The 21,132-nt window shown below is 41.9% G+C and overlaps 1 pseudogene; it reads right to left on the bottom strand.

Moving 5' to 3' along the window:
- Positions 1–5,571: 5,571 nt before the first annotated feature.
- LOC100340571 (NXPE family member 3 pseudogene) lies at positions 5,572–20,673 on the bottom strand (annotated as a pseudogene).
- Between the last annotated feature and the right edge of the window lie 459 nt (positions 20,674–21,132).

The raw sequence follows: 21,132 nt of genomic DNA, 5'->3' as shown, positions 1-21,132 counted from the left end.
AGCCTCAGGTCAAAATGAGGCGTTCTTTGTTATTTTTCAGAAAAATAGAGAACGCTACACTTTCTTTCTTAGATTTCTACTCATCTGAGAGTCTTGTAGAAATGTTGATTTCTCCACAAAAGAAAAAAAAAACAGATTTCCCTGTGCTTTAGTTAATTTTACTGGGTCCGGGCATTAGCTCTCACTAAGTAGATTCTGGTTCCAAAAATATTTTGTTTTCTGTGATCATTTTCAGTGTCGGAGACAATGGCAAAGACACAGCTGTGTCTTCCACAAGCTCTGTTTCCTTTCACTCTGAGCACCATTGCATTAGGTCTCTCAGCCTCCGTGGTCATTGCATGGTCATGTTGAGAATGGCCCTGGGAAAGAGCAGTCAAAGCCTTGGCATAGCCCAGCTAAACCCTGCAGTGATGCCCAGGGCATATGGGGATCAGGCAGGCAATAAACCTCTACTGGGCCAAGTCCTTGGTTCTTGGGTAGCCACTGCACCTCACGCATGGACCCATCTGGGAAGAAAGGCCCTGTGCATCCCACAGATCCATCTGCAGTTCGTCCTTCTCCCTCCTCTTCTACCTCCTTCCCTGTGCTCCATTTTCTCTACAGCTGATGAACTTCCAGGAACTGGATTTTTAGATTAAATAAAGTATCCACTTCTTTTGAACTTTTCTCTCAAAGATTATGGTCAGAACTCAGCAAGGTTTCAATGTTACAAGATCTAGTGTGTTTTTTTTAAATAACTTTAAATATGTAAATTTGGAAGTCTTGGTTAAGTAGTAATCCTGACAAATTGGCAAAGATTTTCAGTGAGTCTCAATGAATGAAGGATTGACTAACATAATAAATAAATACTATCATGAAAGTTAATTTACCCACAATGAAAATGTGAAGTGTTAAAAATATTATAACAAGTGTTATGAACATGAACTAACCATGGTATTCTCAAATCTCCAGGGCAAGCTGGCATTATTGTTGGAATACATTTCTCCTCCATGAGCCAGTATGGTGAGTTCTTTTACTGTGTAATGCTGGACTAGGAAAATTGAAAAAAAGATAGTTTTCTGTGAAAAGTAGTGTGAGTTAAGTAGTTACTAAGCTCATGTGGCATAAAGGTACTTTCACATCAAAAGTAAAATGATAGTTTATATTTCTTTTGTTTTTTAAAAATGTAATTCATGACTTTGTTTCTTTTTTAAAAATTTTTTTAAAAAATCTAAAATTACTCTTCTTGAATGACGTTTAACGTCTCCACCATTGATGATGACAAGTGTAATCTTCCTCAGAAGGACTGATCCTTTTTAATTTTGAATATTATTTTACTGATGCTACCTACAGGATAAGCCATTTGAATAGTTTTCCACTAATATAGATAGATTCACATGTAATTTCTGGTTCATTTTTTGGGTCTTGTTTAAGAGCAAATTGCAGGTCAGAGGCTGAAGACAAAGAAAACTGGCCCATTAGGGGATTGAATCCACGCCTTTGACCTCATTACTGGTACTTTATAGCACCGTTTTCTTTTCAAAAGTGCCACAGATTCGTGGTCCCTGCACCATAGCTAGCATATCCTTTACCAATTCCTGCTTTCGTGGGGTTCCATGAAGGGTGTATTCTGGCTGTATCATTCTGAATTATATTACCTATTCAAATAAAGAGGCTTACTTTCTCTTTTCCTCCAAGAACCTGTCATTTATAAAACCAAGAATTTCCTGTTTGAATTTCTGGATGACTTAATTTATGACTCTGCAATCAGCTCTGACAACTGATACCTGCTGTGGCACAAGTGGCAACTGTCCATGCTGAGATACGGATGGATGCTATTTCCTGAACTGATTTGTTGATGTTTGTTTTCCAAGCTGATTTATGTTGTCTATTAAGCCTTCCACCACCATCTGCTATAATTAATGACTGCAAAACTTGCCTCTTGTAGCACAAAATCCATCTCCTGGCAAACAATGCAGATGGGCATTCTGTGCAATGAGCCAAGAGTATAAAACAAAGGTTTCCTTAGCCAGCTGGGAGCAGACTTCTGACGAACTCTTGCCACCTGGACTTTATTCTTCTTCCTCACTAATTGTCCCAGAACAGGGAAACAGCTAGAATTTGGCGGTCACTGAAACCGAAGCTTCAGCTAACAACGGTGTTAATTTCATCCGGATGTTGACATCTGACCTCATTGTTAACTGGCCTCATTTCCTGTTCCCTCATAGCTCTTTCCTTCTCTCGGTACTATTCACCCTGTAATCTCTCTGCTGTCCTGATAAATCACCATTTCCTAGTTTTTCACCTCTGCTTGTTTTTTCAGAAGTAATACATGATTGTGATAAGAACATTAGGAAAGTATTATAAAGCAAGTTTGATGTTATACAACAGAAGTAAACATGGTTAACAGATTCTTCTGTTTTCTTGGATAAATTTTCCATGCATATTACAAGTAGAAATAATAATATTTGCACATGAAAGGGTACTTCAAGAAGTTCATGAAAAAATGAATTAAAAGAGAACTTAGGGGGCTGGCACTGTGGCATAGCAGGTTAAGCAGACACCTGCGGTGCTGGCATCCCATATGAGCATTGGTTTCAGTCCCATCTGCTCCACTTCCTATCCAGTTCCCTGCTAATGGCCTGAGAAAAGCAGCAGAAGATGGTCCAAGTATTTGGACCCCTGCCACCACCATGGGAGACCCAGATGAAGCTTCTTGCTCTTGGTCTCAGCCTGCCCCAATCCTGGGCATTGAGGCCATTTGGGGAGTAACCCAGCAGAAGGAAGATCCTCTCTCTGTCTCCCCTTCTCTCTCTGTAACTCTGCCTCTCAAATAAATAAATAAACCTTAAAAAGGAAAGACAACTTGGAAGAACAAACATTTTGTATAGCAGTTAGGATGCCGCTTGGGATACTTGCATCCCATATTGCGAGCCTGTATTCGAGACCTAGATCCACTCTTGACCCAGCTTTCTGCTAATGTTTACCCTGGGAGGCAGCAGGTGTTGGGTCCCTGCAACTCAATATGAGAGACCTGAATTGAGTTTTCAGCACTTGGTTTTGATCTGGCCCTGGCGTAGGCGTACCTGTTGTGGAGGGTAAACTGGGAATGGGAGTCTCCCTCTCTGTCTCCCTCTCCCCCTCCCTAATAAATAAAAAATTAAAAAAAAAAAAAAGACTTTGGGCAGGCATTTAGCCTATCAGGTTAAGATGCCAGTTGGGATGATTGTGTCCAATTCTAAATTACCTAGGCTTGATACCCGGCTCTGGCTCCTGGTTTCATCTTCCTACAAATGAAGATCCTGGGAAGCAGTGGTGATGGCTCAGTGATGTCACCCATGAGGGAGTCATGGGTTAAGTTTCTAGCTCCCGGCTTTGGCTCTGCTCAACCCTAGCCATTATGGTGCTACTGGGGAGTGAATCAATAGGTAGGCAGTCGTCCCTCTCTCTGTCTCTCAAATAAATCAGTAAGAATTTTTAAAAACAGAACTTTTTAAAGATTTATTTATTTATTTGAAAAAGTTACTCAGAGAGAGGAGAGGCAGAGAGAGAGAGAGAGAGAGAGAGAGAGACATCTTCCATCCGATGGTTCACTCCCCAGTTGTCCACAAAGGCCGGAACCGTGCCAATCCCAAGCTAGGAGCCAGGAGCTTCTTCTGGGTCTCCCATGCGGATGCAGGGTCCTAAGATGGCATGGGCCTTCTTCTTCTGCTATCCCAGGCCATAGCAGAGAGCTGGGTTGGAAGTGGAGGGAAGTGGAGCAGCCAGGTCTCAACCAGCGCCTATATGGGATGCCAGTGCTTCAGGCCAGGGCATTAGCCTGCTGCGCCACAGCACTAATCCCAAGAAACAAATCATTTCTTCTGGGGTAAAAAAATTGGAAGTCGATGCATAGGTTTTTTTTATAATATGCATTTCCCATGAACTTTGGAAGAACCTCTTTATGTGTTTTTGTTTTATGCAAATAGAATCATAGACATACTATTTTGGATTTTTCTATTTAAAATATGTTTCAAGATATTTCCATATCAGTACATATAATTTCACCCTATTTTTCTACAATGAGGGATATTTATGATGTTATAAATAAGAAATACTAGAGTAAGAAAGTTTCAGGGTAGGTAATTCAAAGGTACAACAATATCATCTGATATCCCGTTCTTCGCAACTTCCTGCTCAGCTTTGCTGCCATGTGGGCTATCTCCTCCTGCTTCCAAGTGGCTGCAGTAGTAGCAGGGATCAGATAACCCAACGCTGTCCGAGAAGAGGAGCTGTCTTTTCTTGCCTCTTTAAGAAACCTTTCCCAGAAGGCTTCTGGTCAACATAGCACAACACATCGTTGGCCAGATCACACCAGATGCCTGCAGCTAACCCAGATACTGGCAGGGGTAGGGCCTCAGTGATCACCTAAGACCAATTAGGATGCATCTTGGGAATGATTTAGAAGTAGGGTCATTCCTTCAATCATAGATAAAATAAGAAGGAACAGACATACGGTTGTTTTGTAGGCAACTCACTGTGTCTGTCTATCTCTTTAATCTTCTGTTTCAAAATTGTGTCAGTTACTTTAGACATTCAATATTTCACCTAAATTTGAAAATATCTTTGTCGTTCTCTGTCATAGTCCATTGGAACTATACAGAAGTTATGGGTTATTTTCTTTGTGTGTGTTATTTTTCTGCTTATTAAGTTTTATTTTAAATCTATTGGGTTTTTTTTGGCGGAATATTCTTCCACAACTTTATAATGATCAATAGCCTTCTCTACATAGAAGTCAATTCTTAAACTGTCAGGATTTAGAACATAAAAAAATAAATTTCCGTTTACAGATTTCCCTTTTTCAATTCCAAAAGTGGTTATTCTAGAGTAAGTATTCATCACATAAAATGTAGCTGAATCAAGTAAGAATCACTCAATGCAAATGTCAATTCAAAGCACAGATTTTATGTATCCTGGTTTCATATTTCCCTTTTACTTCTTTCTAGATAAAAGCAGAAGATTGTTTATATTTTATTATAAAATTCTGACCAAGCACATTGGCCTTTTCAAGTAAATCAGAACAGGTAGAATGTCAAGACAAACCCCTAAAACACAGCCGGTGTGTTCACAGGCACCTGGTTACATGCCTTCTCTGGTTCACCCCTGAAGATGGACCACTTGTGTTTTTCAGGTACACGTGCTCAATTCCTTTTACGGGATGAACTACAAAACACTCCACTATCAAGCAAAGGAGTCTCTTTCATCTAAGTCAGAGCATGTTTCACCTTCTTTAGCATGGTCATCTCTTCCCCAGGAGGAGCTACTTTAAATATTCTCAGTTGTGTCTTTGGTTATAAGAGCAGCACAGTGTGTGCAGATGCTGTTACTAAGGTTTCAGTCATGGCTATGTCCGGATTGGAAAACATCCTAGGTAAACATAAAGGTAACCTGCATTTTCTAAGCTCCTGACCAATCACGATATAGAGTTCAGCTCTGTTTGAAATGTTGTATTTAATAATGGCAGACATCTCTCAAAAGGGCTCCCACATACATTCAGCGACCTTCAGCTGGGAAGGTCATGAATGTGATTCCTCTAGTCCCCTCCAAGCCAGGCTAGGTCTCCAAGGGACAGACAAGACAAGAATATGTCCAGCTAGTCCTTCACAATAGCTTCATCTGGGTGAAGCTTGTGGGGCAGAGAGTGGGCTAGGGTCATCTCCCAGGCATCCGCACGATACACCCCAACCCTGAGAACATCCTGCAAAGGGTGATGGCCAGCTGAAAGCTGCACCAGTTGCTGTTGAAAAGGCTCACCTCGGGTCCCAGCTCTTGGGCGTTGTCTGTCCAGATGACCACCAGTTTTCAGGTTTCGACGCAGAAGTTGGACCACTGCTCGCCGGATTTTCCTGAGCCGCTGGATGTACACTTCCAAGGGGAGGTACTGAAGTGAGACCCTGTGGCTATGGCAACCACTGTATTCTTTCCTCCCCCAATGCCATTCAACTCATTCACCACATAATGGAGCTCTTTGCTAAACAGAGTCGTGAAGCGGATGGGTGGACCATGGCTGCAGTGCTTGAACAAGATTTTGTGCTTCTGGTCCACCGCAAGGAAGAGACCCCCCCCCATTCTTGGGACTACCCAAGTTAAACTCCACTGACTCTGGGACAAAGCTAGTGAGGTATTCAAACCATTGCCTGATTGTTGAGTCACCAAATAAAGACACCATTTTTCTCTGTAAGCATTGCATTATGGTGTCTGGGTCATTAAACAGGCACATTTTAAATTTTCTGGGCCTCCACTGGCCTTTGTAGTAATAACCAGAAGGAAAAGTTCCTGAGCCTTAATGTTCTAGGTTACTAGTTTCTTTTATTCTCCTGGGAATCACGGTCACCCAGTCAGGTCCACTAGATCTGATTGGCATTTTGATATTGACACCACTTGGAAGGAAGCTCACTCTGCAGCAGTGAGAAGGCCCTGGAATGGTTAATTGAGCTCCTTTGGTTTGAAGCAGAACCAGGGCTCTCCAGTACAGAGATCTGTAAAGTTACCCCAGGGTAGACTCTCAGGAAGACACATACTGCACTCTGTTGTTTCTGAAATTCTTCTGGACGGAACAAACTCTTGAAATAAACTCTGATTTCTCTTCCTGTAGGTGCTGAAGAAGTCTGATCCCCTCACTGGGGTGGACCAGAGATATAGACACTTTAACTTTGCCTGGCCAAAGCAAAGTGAAAAAAACCTCGTAGAACCCATTCTGAGAGTCTTCCACTCTGCCCGTGGCCCATGCCTGCAGCTTTGGGTGAGTAGATTCTCACCTACACGTAGTCTCCACCATAACTTTGTGGGCTTTTATTGAAAATCCTAAACATCAACCTGTACTTCCAGCTGGCTTTCCACCCTAAAGAGGGCTACAAAGTTCAAGATGACAAAGTAGCTAGAAGGGTCAGTGCTTTTCACAAAAGGGACTGAGCCCCGACACGCACATGCCAGGCAAGGCTGTCTGCAATGTGTCCTCCTCCATGGGCTCCCAGCTGGAGAGGGTCTGCTGCTCATAGCTATGGATTCCGGCTAATACCTGTCACTAGAGAGGAAACAAACTGGCCTCTGCTGTCGATGCTTGTGGCCAAACCAGTCTTGTGGTCCAAGCACTCGACCTGAGTTGCACTCATGGCCAGCACCATCATCACCACCGCAAGCAGACAGCAGAAAACAGAAATAATAATAAGAGAAAAATGGAGTATTATTCTCGTATTATTTCTTTCCCTTGCCTCACCCTATTAGCTGTGACTTCTGATAGGTAAATGCATAGGCAGGATCCTAGATGATATCTTAGTCCCAATTTTAAACAGAACATTTCTAAATTTATTTATGAGTCATGTGACTGCTGTGACCTTTCAGCACATAGTTTCCATTAAATTCAGGAAGTTCCTTTCGCCTACTTTCCTAAAAGAAGTATATTTTTGTTAATGACTGCATAGAATTCTTTTGTACAATTTGTCATAATTTATAAAACCAAAGAGACTAAGTTGATGAAAGCATTTGCTTTTACTGAAAAAAAAATCTAAATAATATATAGGCAGGGCTGAACAGTATTATAAATGCACAGTTTTGCAATTTCTAAAATAATCATTGATTTAAACAACAGTGATTCATGGAATTCAAAATCATCAAGAGAAAAGTTCAAAGTTAGAAAGATCAGGCAGCCCTGTCTGCACTTACTGGTCTTAGGAGCAATCAGCAACAGCCAAACAACCAGAACTGATGGGCCACTCAGAACAACATGTGAAGCGTTCTCCCAAAAAACCTGCAGTCTGAAGCAAGGTTGTCAATCCAACTTCCAATTTAATGGGATGGGGAGGAGGAGGAGGCAAGAGTTCAACAGCAGGGTTGGGGGTCCAGGAGGGGGGAAGCTGTTTGACAAATCCAAGTGTAGGACCTTCTACAAAGAACCACCCTGTTTCATTCACAAGTCAATGACACAACTGGAGAAGGGAGGGATGATCATTCTAAATTAACAGGGGCTTAAGGTGAGTAATATAATGATCAAATCCTATGCGTGGACCTTGTCTGGTTCCTGTTTTCAATGAATCTGCTGAAGATTTTGTTGTTTTTAGGCAGAGACAGACTAACAAAGGAGGGAGTTCCACTGGTTCACTCTCCAAATGCCTGCAATGGGGAGGGCTAGGGCAGGCCAGAGCTGGGCGTCAGGAACTCCATCCAGGTAACAGAGTGGAGGTAGTACTGGAGAAGAGAAGCCCTGCCTCAGACCTCAGCGGGATGGTACCCATGCAAGCTGGCTGCTTCAATCCATGCCCTGGGAACATGCTGGGCCATCAGGGGTGACTGTGGTCTTCTGCATTTCATTGTGAGGGGAATAAGATACACCTGTGTGAACCATCATCTCTCCCAGGAATTTAGACTTTTCAATGGTGGTGGTCCCAGTTACCAGGACTTTTGTGGGTGTCTATGTTTGTCTCAGGAGAAGTATTTAAAACCTCTCCATTTCCATTGACCCGGCCAGTGTGGGCAGCGCGTGGCAGCAGTCCCCTCTCTCTCCTGAGCCAGCGAGTTCTGCTGATGCCACCAGGTCACTGTGACTGCTTCTTGTATGGAGCTGCTGTGGAAACTGCTTCACTTGGAAGATGGCCACTGAGTTTCCCCTTTCATTCCAGCTGCAGGTTTCCGAGCTGAAGTTCTCCTTGTTGGATCTTAAGGGTGTGCTTTGGGGACAAGAGGTTGAGGCGCGGGACAGCCTGTTCTCCTCAGGCTTGAGTAGCACAGCCTGCTCCTCCCTCTCTGTTTTCCCCAGCGTGGGACATGCCTCAGGAATGTCTTCCCTCTCTGTTCTTCTACTACTCCTTTCAGAAAGGCTCAGCTTAACCTTTATATTCAAACTGATTTTTAAACCTTACTCTTGAAATCCAACATGGAGGGAAGTTTTGTTTTTAACTTTTTCTCCTGGTCCATGTGTTTGTTTTTTCATGGACTCTTCTCTCATTGGGGTGACACAACAAATCATGAAGTTATGGATTCACGGACAGCATCAGCTGTTGGAACAAATCTCATCCATCTACACCTTTTTAGGTTAGCTCATCCAACAGACATGAGGCGCAGGCCTACACTTGATCTATTGTTGTCCTGCCTGGATCCCTTTTATCTTGCCCCAGTTTGTGTTCTCCCAGAGTCCTAATTCCACTTTGTTTGACATGCCCCTACAGCACACAGCTAATGCTTGCAGTGTCCACTTAGAGCAAACTTTGTGCTACTTTGAAACTCATCCAGTAATTCTTGGAGTACTTTGCTCTGTTCTTGGTTTTCCTCTCTCAGATTGGTCCAAATTTTATTTAGCAACTTAGCATGCATTTCCAGTTCCTCAAGGCAGATTCTATTGGTGAATCTCACTGGGACTGCACATTTAAGGGAGGCGGCATATTCTTGGCTCCCATGGAGGTCAGGGGTGGGTCATTCCAGGTGGCTGTCTGAGACCTCACCTCTCTTCCCTTCTCAGACTTTCTGGGCTCTCGGTGTCCTTTCTGATGTACCAATTGCACATCTGTCTTTTTCAACACCAGAGTGATCTCTTTTTCCATTTTGTGTATGCCCATTCTGATTTTCCCTTTTGTGTCTTTCTAGTTTGCCCTTTATCCTTCTTTTTCAAATATTCTTTTTTTTTTTTTTTTTTTTTTTTTTTTTTTTTTTTTGACGGGCAGAATTAGACAGTGAGAGAGAGAGAGAGAGACAGAGAGAAAGGTCTTCCTTTTCTTGGTTCACTTCCCAAATGGTCACTACGGCCGGCAGGGGCTCCAACCGGGACTAGAACCCCGGGGTACTGGTGCCACAGGCGGAGGATTAGCCTAGTAAGCCGCGGCGCTGGCCCAAAGATTCATTTATTTGAAAGGAAGACAGAGAGAGGGAGGGAGGGAGGGAGGGGGAGTTCTTCCATCTGCTGGTCCACTCCCCAGATGGCTGCAACAGCCAGAGCTGCCCTGATCCAAATCCAGGAGCCAGAAGCTTCTTTCAGGTCTCCCATGTGGGTGCAGGAGCCCAAGGACTTGAGCCATCTTCCACTGTTTCTCAGGCCATAGCAGAGCTGGATTGGAAGTGGAGCAACTGGGACTTGAATCGGCACCCATGTGGGATGCCAACACTGCAGCCAGCAGCTTTGCCCGCTATGCCACAGTTCCAGCCCCCTTCATTGAGTTTTAAAAATCAAAATGCAAGCCACTCTGCTTTCCTTTGTAAAAATTGTCAGTTCTGGCCGGCGCTGTGGCTCAATAGACTAATCCTCCCTCTGTGGCACCGGCACATGGGGTTCTAGTCCTTGTCGGGGTGCCGGATTCTGTCTCAGTTGCCCCTCTTCCAGTCCAGTTCTCTGCTATGGCCCAGGAGTGCAGTGGAAGATGGCCCAAGTCCTTGGGCCCTGCACCAGGAGAAGCACCTGGCTCCTGGCTTCGGATCAGTGCGGTGCGCCGGCCGCAGCAGCCATTGGAGGGTGAACCAATGGAAAAGGAAGACCTTTCTTTCCCTGTCTCTCTCTCTCACTGTCCACTCTGCCTGTCAAAAAAAAAAATTGTCAGTTCTCACTTATTGTTTTATATTTGCTTCTATTTTTCCCAAAGGCATCCTCAATTTCCAGAATTTAATATCTCCTTTTCCCAGTGAGCTCTCATTTCTTCTCTTCCTCTTTTTATTATGTGTTTGGACAGCCCTTTGTCATCATTTTCAGTACACAGTTTTTATACTCCTGTAAGTCTATCTCAATAATGATTTATTAATTGGACTATAACTCAGATAGAAACATATATCTTTATTTTCAAACATGAAATTTTTCCCAGTTATATTTTTTGTTGCTGACTTATAGGTTAATTGAATTATGGTAATAATACATTATAGTATTTAATCTGTATGACTTCAAATCTTTGGAATTACCTGAGAGTTGTTTTGATGTAATGGTCATTTTTGTAAATGGTCCATGTGTACTTTAAAGAAAGTTCCTAGGGTGTGCTATTCAAGTATTTTATAGCTTTTATTTTTTGCTCTCCATTCTGTTAGGTGCTGAGAAAGACATGATACATTTTTTTTTCCATTTTTATTGTGAGTGTGTTCACAGTCCCTTAGCATTATGTAAATTTTTTTATTCTGTGGCTATATAAATAGGAGCATATATGCTTTCTGATTTATTAAACCTTTTTATTTTTATGAATAAAACTTTTCTCTAGAACTTTCATTGGAATGTTGCATTGAAGTGGGGAGAGTGGGCATATTTTCTTGTTCATGATGCTAGGGGAAGGCAGCTACTCTGTCTTCTTTAATTAGGATATTAGTTATGTGAGCTTTGTGGGTGGCCTTTGTCAAGTTGTGATGGTTCCCCTCCACTCCTGGTTTACTGAGTGTTTTTATTATGAAAAGGTGTTGGATTTTGGCAAATGATTTTTCTGTGTATGTTAAGATGATCTCATGATTTTTATCTTTTATTATATTAAAGAGTTTTATACATTGCTTTTCATGTGTTAAACCATCCTATATTCCTCATATAAATGCCACTGGGTCATGTGATATAATCTTTAAAAAATTTATTGAGGTATAGCTTTATACTAGGAACTGCACATATTGTGTCCAATTTGATGAAGTTGGACGTAAGCCAGCACCCATGATGCCATCACAGCTGTTGAGGGAACAGACATATCCAGTACCTTCCAGAGTTTCCTTGAATCCATTTGTTTTTCTGAGGGCAAGGAGGGTTAAAAATACATAATATGAGATCTACCTTACATACAGTTAAGAAAAAAGTTTACACTTATTTATTCTCATCTGTATTTGAAAAGGAGAGGGCAATGGGGTAAGAGGGGAAGAGAAAGAGAAAGACATTTTCCATCTGCTAGTTCACTCTCAAGTGCTTGCAACAGCCAGAGCTAGGCTGGGAGCCTGGAACTCAGTCCAGGTTTCCCATGTGCATGGCAGGAGCCCAGTTTCCTGAACCGTCATTTGGTGCTTCCTATGATGTGAATTAGCAGGAACCTGGACTGGAAATGGAGGAGCTGGAACTCAATCCATACACTCCACTATGGGATATGGGTGTGTCAAACGGAGACCCAACCTTGGCACCAAATGCTTTCCCCACTCTTAGCAATTTTGAAGTGTACATAGTATTATTACCATATTGTTCATCATAGGTGCTGTGTTGTAGGCATATCTCTGGAACTGGCTCATCTAACATAACTGAAACTTTCTGTCAGATGTTTGAGCAACAACTTTGAATTTTCCCCATTGTCTACCCCTAGCAACCAGTATTGTCTTTTCTGCTTCTGTGAGTTTGATGACTTCAGATCTCGTACAAATGGAGTCATGCTATATTTTTCTCTCTGTGACTGGCTTATTTCACTCAGCATAATGTCTCTGGTCCATCCTGTGGTTGAAAATGCCCTGCTGTCCTCCTCCTCCTCCTCCTCCTCCTCTTCCTCTTCCTTCTTTATTTTTAGTGGATGAATAGCATTCCATTGTATATTTAGACACTTTTTTTAATGAGTTCGTCTCTTGATGAACACTTGGGTTGTTTCCATATCTTAGCTGTTACGCTGCACTGCAAAGAAACACTGGAGTACAGAAAATCGCTTGGACATTCTGGTTTCAATTCTTTTGAGTTGATTCTTGGATCACATAGTTCTATTTTTAACTCTTTGAAAGATCCCCATACTAATTTTCATAATTTTTGCACCATTTTACATTCCAAACCACAGTGTGTAAGGGTTTTAGTTTCTCCACAATCTCATCGGAATTTACTTGTTTATTAAGGAATAAACAGGAATGACGTGATAACTCATTATAGCTTTGATTTACATTTAATAAACTACATATATGTATATATATGACTTAATTTGGTAGTATGTTATTGAAGATTGTGTATCTATATTCATAATTATATATTGGTCTGTAGTTTTGTGATGTATTTGTCTTTTTTTTTTTTTAAGGCTAATAGTGGCCTTAAAGGTGAGTTGGAAAGTGTTCTCTGTATTCTGTTCTTTCTAGAGAGTTTGTGAAGGATTCATGTTAATTATTCTTTAGTTACTCTGTAAACTCATCATTGAATTCATTTGGCCTTTGATTTACATGTGTGTGTTCGTGGTGAGAGAATATTTCATCACGATGTAAAATTTTTCGTTTGTGACATGCTTATCCTGATTTTATTTTCTTCCTGTGTCTGCTTTAGTAGTTTGTGTCTTTCTGGGAAGTCATGTATTTCATCAAGGTTATCTAATTAGTTTGAAGGTAGTTATTTATGGTATTCCTTTGGATTTATTTTTATTCCTGGACAGGAGTTGGGAACAATTCACCATGAACTGCATAAAGCCCATGAAATCATTTGGCCTGGCCCTGTCAAGGCAACTGCAGGTGGGACTTGAAATTCAATCAATCCATAGCAGGCTAATTTTTAAGTTGATAATTTTCTATGGTCTGTGAATGATGTTATAAATGTCCAAATAGCCCTGGACAGAAAAAAAACATTCCCCAAGCCTGCCGTAAGATGAGCAGTGATGTCCCCATCCATTCCTGATTTTAATAAACTGAATATTCTCTTTTTCCCTTTGTCACTCTAGCTAAAAGTGTGAGTTTTTTAATCTTTTAATTTTCTTCATAAATGTATTTATTATTATTCGTTTACATTTTATTGGAAAGGCAGAGAGAGACAAAGTCTGACAAAGAGAGGGAGAGCTCTTCCTTGCACTTGTTCACGCTCCAAATGCCAGCAACAATCAGTGTTGGCTCAAGTCAAAGCCAGAAGCCAGGGACTCTTTCTGAGACTGCCATGTGAGTGGCTGGACCAAGTACTTAAGCCACCACAGTTGCCTCCGAGAGTGAGCATTAGCAGGAAGATGGACTTCAACCCAAGCACTCCCATATAGGATGCAGGGATTCCAACTGCAGTATTAACAGCTGCACCAAATGTTCACGCAACCAATTTTTTTTTTTTTTTTTTTTGACAGGCAGAGTGGATAGTGAGAGAGAGAGACAGAGAGAAAGGTCTTCCTTTTGCCGTTGGTTCACCCTCCAATGGCCGCCGCGGCCAGCGCATCGCCGTCTCCCATGAGGGTGCAGGGCCCAAGCACTTGGGTCATCCTCCACTGCACTCCCTGGCCACAGCAGAGAGCTGGCCTGGAAGAGGGGCAACCGGGACAGAATCCGGCGCCCCAACCGGGACTAGAACCCGGTGTGCCGGCACCGCTAGGTGGAGGATTAGCCTATTGAGCCGTGGTGCCGGCCCACCCAACCAATTTTAAAAATAAAACAAAACATATGTTTTGCTGGTTTTGGTTTTCTATTCTCTTATTCCCTTATTTCCACTTTCACTCTATTTTTAATTTCTTTATTTATCCAAGAGATAGAACAAGTATCTTTACATATATGTACATATATACATATACATAGATGATAGACAGACAGACAGACAGACTGGTTCGTGCTCTCATCAGTGGTTCTCTCCCTGAATGCCCACAGTGACCCCTACTGGGGCTGAAGGCAGAGCCAGAAACTCAATTCAGGTCTCCTATGTGTGTGTGGCAGGAACCAGCACGTGAATCATCACCACTGCTCCCCAGAGTCTGCATTAGTGGGAGGGCGTTGGGAGCCAGAGGTGGGCATCAAACCCAGGTCTCGATCCACTGGGTCAAATGCCTGCCCCTCTGATTTTTTTTTTGTAATTTCTTTTTTTCTGCTTCCGTTCAGTTTATTTACCCTTTTTTCTGGTCTAAAGATGGAAAGTGTAGTTATTGATTTGAGATGTTTTTCCCCACTTTTTAAAGTAGGCGTTTATAACTAGTAATTTCCCTCTAGGCACTACTTGCTCTGCATCCCATCAACTTTGGTATTTTGTATTTTCATTTTTATTTGTTTAGCAATAGTATCCAGTGTCCCATGTGATTTTTTTAGGCCTATTGACAATTTAGTGGTTGTATGTTTCATAATTCACATGTATTTTGGTGAATTTCCCAAATTTTCTTGTTATTATGGTCAGGGCTTTGTATGGATTGAATTCTTTTAAACTTATTGAGCTTCTTTTATGATTTTGCACACAGTAGAGATGGAGAATATTCCATATACCTGGAAATAAATGTGTTCTGATATTGCTGGGTAGAGAACTCTGTAGATGCTTGGTTAAATTTAGTTGCTTCATAGTGTTGTCCAAATCTCTTTCCTTATTGATCCTCTGTCTTGTTCCATCTAGTAAGTGTGGTATTGAAGCTTCCGGTTATTATTGTTGAATTGTTATTTTTTATTCAGTTATATCAGATTTTACTTCATGTATTTTGGGGCTCTGGTGTTATTTGCATATACTTTTTAGAAAGCTTTTATTTAATAAATACAAATTTCATAGGTAAAGCTTTAGGAATATGGTGGTTCTTCCCCCCATACCTGCCCTCCCACCCCCACTCCCGTCCCACCTCCTACTCCCTCTCCCATCCCATTCTTCATTAAGATTCATTTTTAATTATCTTTATATACAGAAGATACACTAAGTAAAGATTTTATACTAAGTAAAGATTTCAACAGTTTGCACTCACACAGAAACACAAAGTATAAAGTACTGTTTGAAGACAAAAACTTGTCTGTTAATTCTCATAGAACAATTCATTAAAGACAGAGGTCCTACATGGGGAGCAAATACACAGTGACTCCTGTTTGTTTTGTTTTGTTTTGTTTTTGATTTCTTTATTTATTTGAAAGTCAGAGTTACACACAGAGAGAGAAGGAAAGGCAGAGAAAGAGAGAGAGAGGTCTTCCATCTGCTGGTTCACTCCCCAATTGGCCACAATAGCCAGAGCTACACCAATCTGAAGCCAGGAGCCAGGAGCTTTTTCCAGGTCTCCCACATGGGTATAGGGGCCCAAGGAATTGGGCCATCTTCTACTGTTTTCTGAGGCCACAGCAGAGAGCTGGATTGGAACTGGAGCAGCTGGAACTCGAACCAGTGACCATATGGGATGCCAGCACTGCAGGCGGAAGCTTTACCCGCTATGCCACAGTGCTGGCTCCTCCTGTTGTTGATTTAGCAATTACACTCTTATTTATAACATCAGTGATCACCTGAGGCTCTCGTCATGAGCTACCAAGGCTATGGCACCTTTTGAGTCCACAAAATCCGTCAGTATTTAGACAGTGCCATAAGCAAAGTGGAAGTTCTCTCCTCCCTTCAGAGAAAGGTACCTCCTCCTTTGATGGCCCCTTCTTTCCACTGGGATCTCACAGTGATCTTTCATGTAGGTCATTTTTTGCCACAGTGTCTTGGCTTTCCATGCCTGAAATGCTCTCATGTGCTTTTTTGCCAGATCTGAATGCTTTAAGGGCTGATTCTGAGGCCAGAGTGCTGTTTAGGGCATTTGTCATTCTGAGTCTTCGGTGTGGCCTGCTTCCCGTGTTGGATTATTCTCTGCTTTTTAATTCTATCTGTTGTTATTAGCAGACACTTGGTCTTATTTATGTGATCCCTTTGACACTTATTCTTATATATATGATCAGTTATGCTCTTAAAATGATCACTTTAGTAAGATGGCATTAGTACCACCCAGCTTAATGGGATTTGGAGTCCCATGGCAAGTTTTTAGCTTTACCCTTAGGGGTAAGTCCTTAGGGATGTGAAAGGATCTGTACATCTCCTCCCTCTCTTATTCCCACTCTTATTTTTTACTGGGATCTATTTTTTTAAGATTTATTTAATTATTTGAAAGTCAAAATTACACAGACAGAAGGAGAGGCAGAAAGAGAGAGAGAGGTCTTCCATCCACTGGTTCACTCCCCAATTGGCCACAAAGGCTGGAGTTGCACCGATCTGAATCCAGGAGCCAGGAGCTTCTTCTGGGTCTGCCTTGCAGGTGCAGGGGTCCAAGGACCTCAGCCATCTTCTACTGCTTTCCCAGGCCATAGCAGAAAGCTTGATAGGAAGTGGAGCAGCCGGGTCTCGAACCGGTACCCATATGGGATGCCAGCGCTTCAGGCGAGGGCGTTAACCTTCTGTGCCACAGCGATGGCCCCAACTGGGATCTATTTTCAATTTGATTTAAACACCTATGAATAATTCTGTGTTAAGAAAAGAGTTCAACCAATAGCATTAAGTAGAAAAAGAAAATAGTAAAAAAATAATAATAAACTGTTCCTCGATAGTCAGGACAAGGGCTGATCAAGTCATTGCTTCTTACAGTGTCAATTTTGCTTCTACAGGTTTCCTTTTAGGTGCTCAGCTAGTTGTCACAGATCATGGAGGACACACAATATTTGTCCTTTGGGACTGGCTTATTTCACTATGTATGTTTTCCAAATTCCTCCATTTTGTTGCATTTCTGTATGAGGGCCATTCTAACCCGGGTGAGGTGAAACTTCATTGTAGTTTTGATTTGCATTTCCCTGATGGCTAGTGATCCTGAACATTTCCTCATGTGTCTGTTGGCCATTTGGATTTCCTCTTTTGAAAAATGTCTAAGTCCTTGGCCCATCCCCTAACTGGGTTGTTTGTTTTGTTGTTGTGCAGTTTCTTGATCTCTTTATAGATTCTGGTCATCAGTCCTTCATCAGTTGCATAGTTTGCAAATAACTTCCATTCTGTCGGTTGCCTCTTCACTTTCCTGACTGTTTCTTTTGCAGTACAGAAACTTCACAACTTGATGCAATCCCAGTCGTCAACCTTGGCTTTGGCTGCCTGTGCCTCTGGGGTGCCCCTCAAGAAGTCTTTCTTTTTAAATGTATGTCTTCCTATATGTATAGCAAGGAGTCTTTCATATATTTCACAAAAATATATATTATGAAAAAACAATGCATGGATTTAAATATTTTTATTTGTTTATTTGAGAGGTAGGATTACAACACAGAGAGGGAAAGACAGAGAGAAAGGTTTTCCATCTGCTGGTTCACTCCCCAGATGGCTGCAATGGCTGCAGCTGGGCTGATCCAAAGCCAGGAGCCAGGAGCTTCTTCCAGGTCTCCCATGTGGGGGCAGGGGCACAAGCTCTTGTGCCATCTTCTGCTGTTTTCCCAGGCCATAGCAGAGAGCTGGATCAGAAGAGGAACAGCTGGGACATGAACCAGTGCCTATATTGGATGCTGGCATGGCAGGCAGAGGCTTAGCCTACTAAGCCACAGCACTGACCCCTATGTCTGTCTGTGTGATGTTAGCATAGCCTATCCAGCTTCCTAATTTTGTTAATCCATTCTGCCAATTTTTGCTTTTTATGGGTGTATTTAATCCATTTACATATAAGGCAAGTACTGATATTGTATGATTTAACTGTGGATTTTTTTTTTTTTATGATTTATGTTGTTTGTTTGAAAGTCAGTTACAGAGAGAGGAAGAGAGACAGAGAGAATACCTTACATTCACTGGTTCACTCCCCAAATGGCTGCAAAAGCCAGGGCTAGGCCAGAACAAAACCAGGAGCCAGGAGCTTCTTCAGGTCTCCCACATGGGTGCAGGGTCCCAAGCACATCTTCCGCAGCTTTCCCAGGATCATTAGCAAGGAGTGAAGCAGCTGGAACCAGTGCTCATATGGGATGCCAGTGGCCTGGGAGGTGGCTTTACCCATTACAACACAATGCTGGCCACTTACATGCAGAATTTTGTTATTTGATTTGTATATATTTTGTGTGCTTTTTCTTTCTCTGTTTCTTTGTTTTCCCCTTTCTTTGGAGTTAAATTGGTATCTTGAAGTATTAAAAGAAATACAAGTACAAAATACACATACTGAATGAAACACATTTATGTACTATTTCCTTGCATTTTATATTTACCTAAATTTGGAATAATATATTAAATAATATGTATGATAATATATGTGTGTTATCTATGTAAATAAATAATCATAAATAATATGAATTATTTTCTTAGTGGTTGTCTGGAAGTCACAATTAACATCTTCCCTTAAAACTATTCTTGTTCATATTAATAGCAACTTAATTTCACTTATGTACAACAAATTTACCCCGGTATCTCCTATTTCTTCACTGCTTCTTTGTGCCATAGAAATTGCATCTCAATTCACTAGGTAGCCTTCAAGACAGTTTTATAACTATTGCTTTCTACAGTTGTCTTTTAAATCAGATGGGGGAAGAAAAGAGTTATGAACAGTAATACATTTATAATGTCTTTTATATTTCCAGATGTAGCTACTGATACTTTTAATTTTTTCATATGGATTTGAGTTACTATCTGGTGTTCTTTCACTCCAGTCTGAAAGATTCTGTTTAATATTTCCTGCAAAGTAGGTCTGCTGGTGAGGGATTGTCCCCGTTTTTATCTGGGAATGTCTTACTTTCTCATTGCTTTTGAAGTACAGTGTGGGGGGACATATAATTCTCGGCTGAAAGTCTATTTCTTTGAGTCCTTTGAATAAGCACTCCCTTCTAAGTTGTTGCTTTCTTGCTTCATGATTTCTGGTGAACAGTCATTGGGAGTGTGAATTTCTTGATCATTATTTTTCAAATAGTCTGTCTTTCCCCTTTTCTCTCTTCTATCATGCTGGTATGCCCAATGTAGAAATATATGTGGGTGTATTTGGTGGTTTTCCACAGGTCTCTTGGGCTCTTTGTTAATTTTTCTTCGCTTCCTCTTTTCAGTTTTTAAGAGTGAATAACTGTGATCAACCTAGGTGTAAATCTGTTCGTTCTTTCTTCTGCCATTCCAATTCTGTGGTTGTACTCTTCTACGGCTTGTTCATTTTAATCATTCATTCAACTCAAGTTCAAATTTTCCTTCCGTTCTTTTTCATAGTTTGTATCTGTTCACTGATATTCTCTACTTGGTGAGACGTTTTTCTCATGCCTCCCTTTAGTTCTTTAGGCATATTTACTTCTATTTATTTAAAGGTACTTATAATCATTGATTAGAAGTCTTTGGGGGTCTGGTGTTGTGGCATAGTGTGTTAAGCGGCCTGCTGCGACTCCAGCATCTCTTATGGCCTCCAGTTTGAGTCCCAGCTGCTCCACTTCTGATACAGACCCTGCTAATGGCCTGGGTAAAGCACTGGAGGATGGTCCAAGTGCTTGGGCTCTGCCACCCATGTGGGTGCCATGTGGGAGACCTGGAAGAAGCTCTTGGCTCTTGGCTTGGTTCTGGCCCAGTGCTGGAGAGTGAACCAGCTGATGGAAGGTTTCTCTCTGTCTCTCCCTCTCTTCGTAGCTCGGACTTACAAATAAATAAATATGAAAAAAGAAAAATGAAGAAAGTGTTTGTCTGGTAGTCCAGTGCCTGGGCACACTCAGGCATCATTTTACCGATTGTATTTTCCTTGTGTATGGGCCTTATTTTCCTCTTTCTTTGTATGTCTCATAATTGTTTAAAATTGAATATTTAAAATAATACTGTGTGACAGTTCTGGAAATTGCATTCCTCTACCTCCCTATGGTTAATTGTTTCTGCTGCTTGTTTGTTGAGGGACTTTCCTGGGCTACCTTTGTAGTCCATATTCTTGCTTGTACACAGTCCCCGGAAAACCCTGTTCTGTTATTTAGTGATCAGGTGTGGACTCACCCGATATTTCCTTAAATGCCTCGTGCCAGCAAGCACACCAGTCTTTGCTGAGGGCCTGCGTGGTGGTGGAGCGTGTTCTCAGTGCTGCAGCAGGCAGTGCACAGTTTCCTGTTGCTCTTCTCTTGCTGCTTCTGTAGGACCTGACGATGTGAGAGACGAGGACCTTGCAGGATTCCCAGCACTGGCACAGCCTTTACGTGCATGTAGCCGTCTAGGTTTCCAGGAGTTTGTCAGGACTTGTCAGTGCTCTCTAATGACATCTCATTTCCCCCTCAATTCAATTCAGCTTCTTGGTAGCCCCAGTGCTCACCACTGCCTCGTGCAACTTAATGTTAACCAGCTGCTGGTGGTTGTTTTCAAGACACCCCTTGGAGTAGGGCTGTTTGCATAGATCAAGCCCTGAGTCAGGTGCAAGAAAGACAAGCCCTGAGAATGCAGCTTTTCCAGGGACAGCTCTGTGAGTGTGGGGCTGTGGGGGCACCTGAAGTCCCAGGGCTGCTAGGTTGCTGATTTTCAAGATGGGAGCAACAGCTGTGAGGTTTTGAGCTTCCACGGTCCATGCAGAATGAAGGAAGGTCAAGGAGACCAGGGCAAGCGAAAACATCACAAGGTTCACTCTTCCTTAGGCTCCTCCTCTTGTTACAAACCATTGTTTAATTTTC

This window comes from Oryctolagus cuniculus, chromosome 9 (genome assembly GCF_964237555.1).
Source record: "Oryctolagus cuniculus chromosome 9, mOryCun1.1, whole genome shotgun sequence".
NCBI classification, from domain to species: domain Eukaryota; kingdom Metazoa; phylum Chordata; class Mammalia; order Lagomorpha; family Leporidae; genus Oryctolagus; species Oryctolagus cuniculus.
This window is presented reverse-complemented; position numbering and strand designations above follow the sequence as displayed.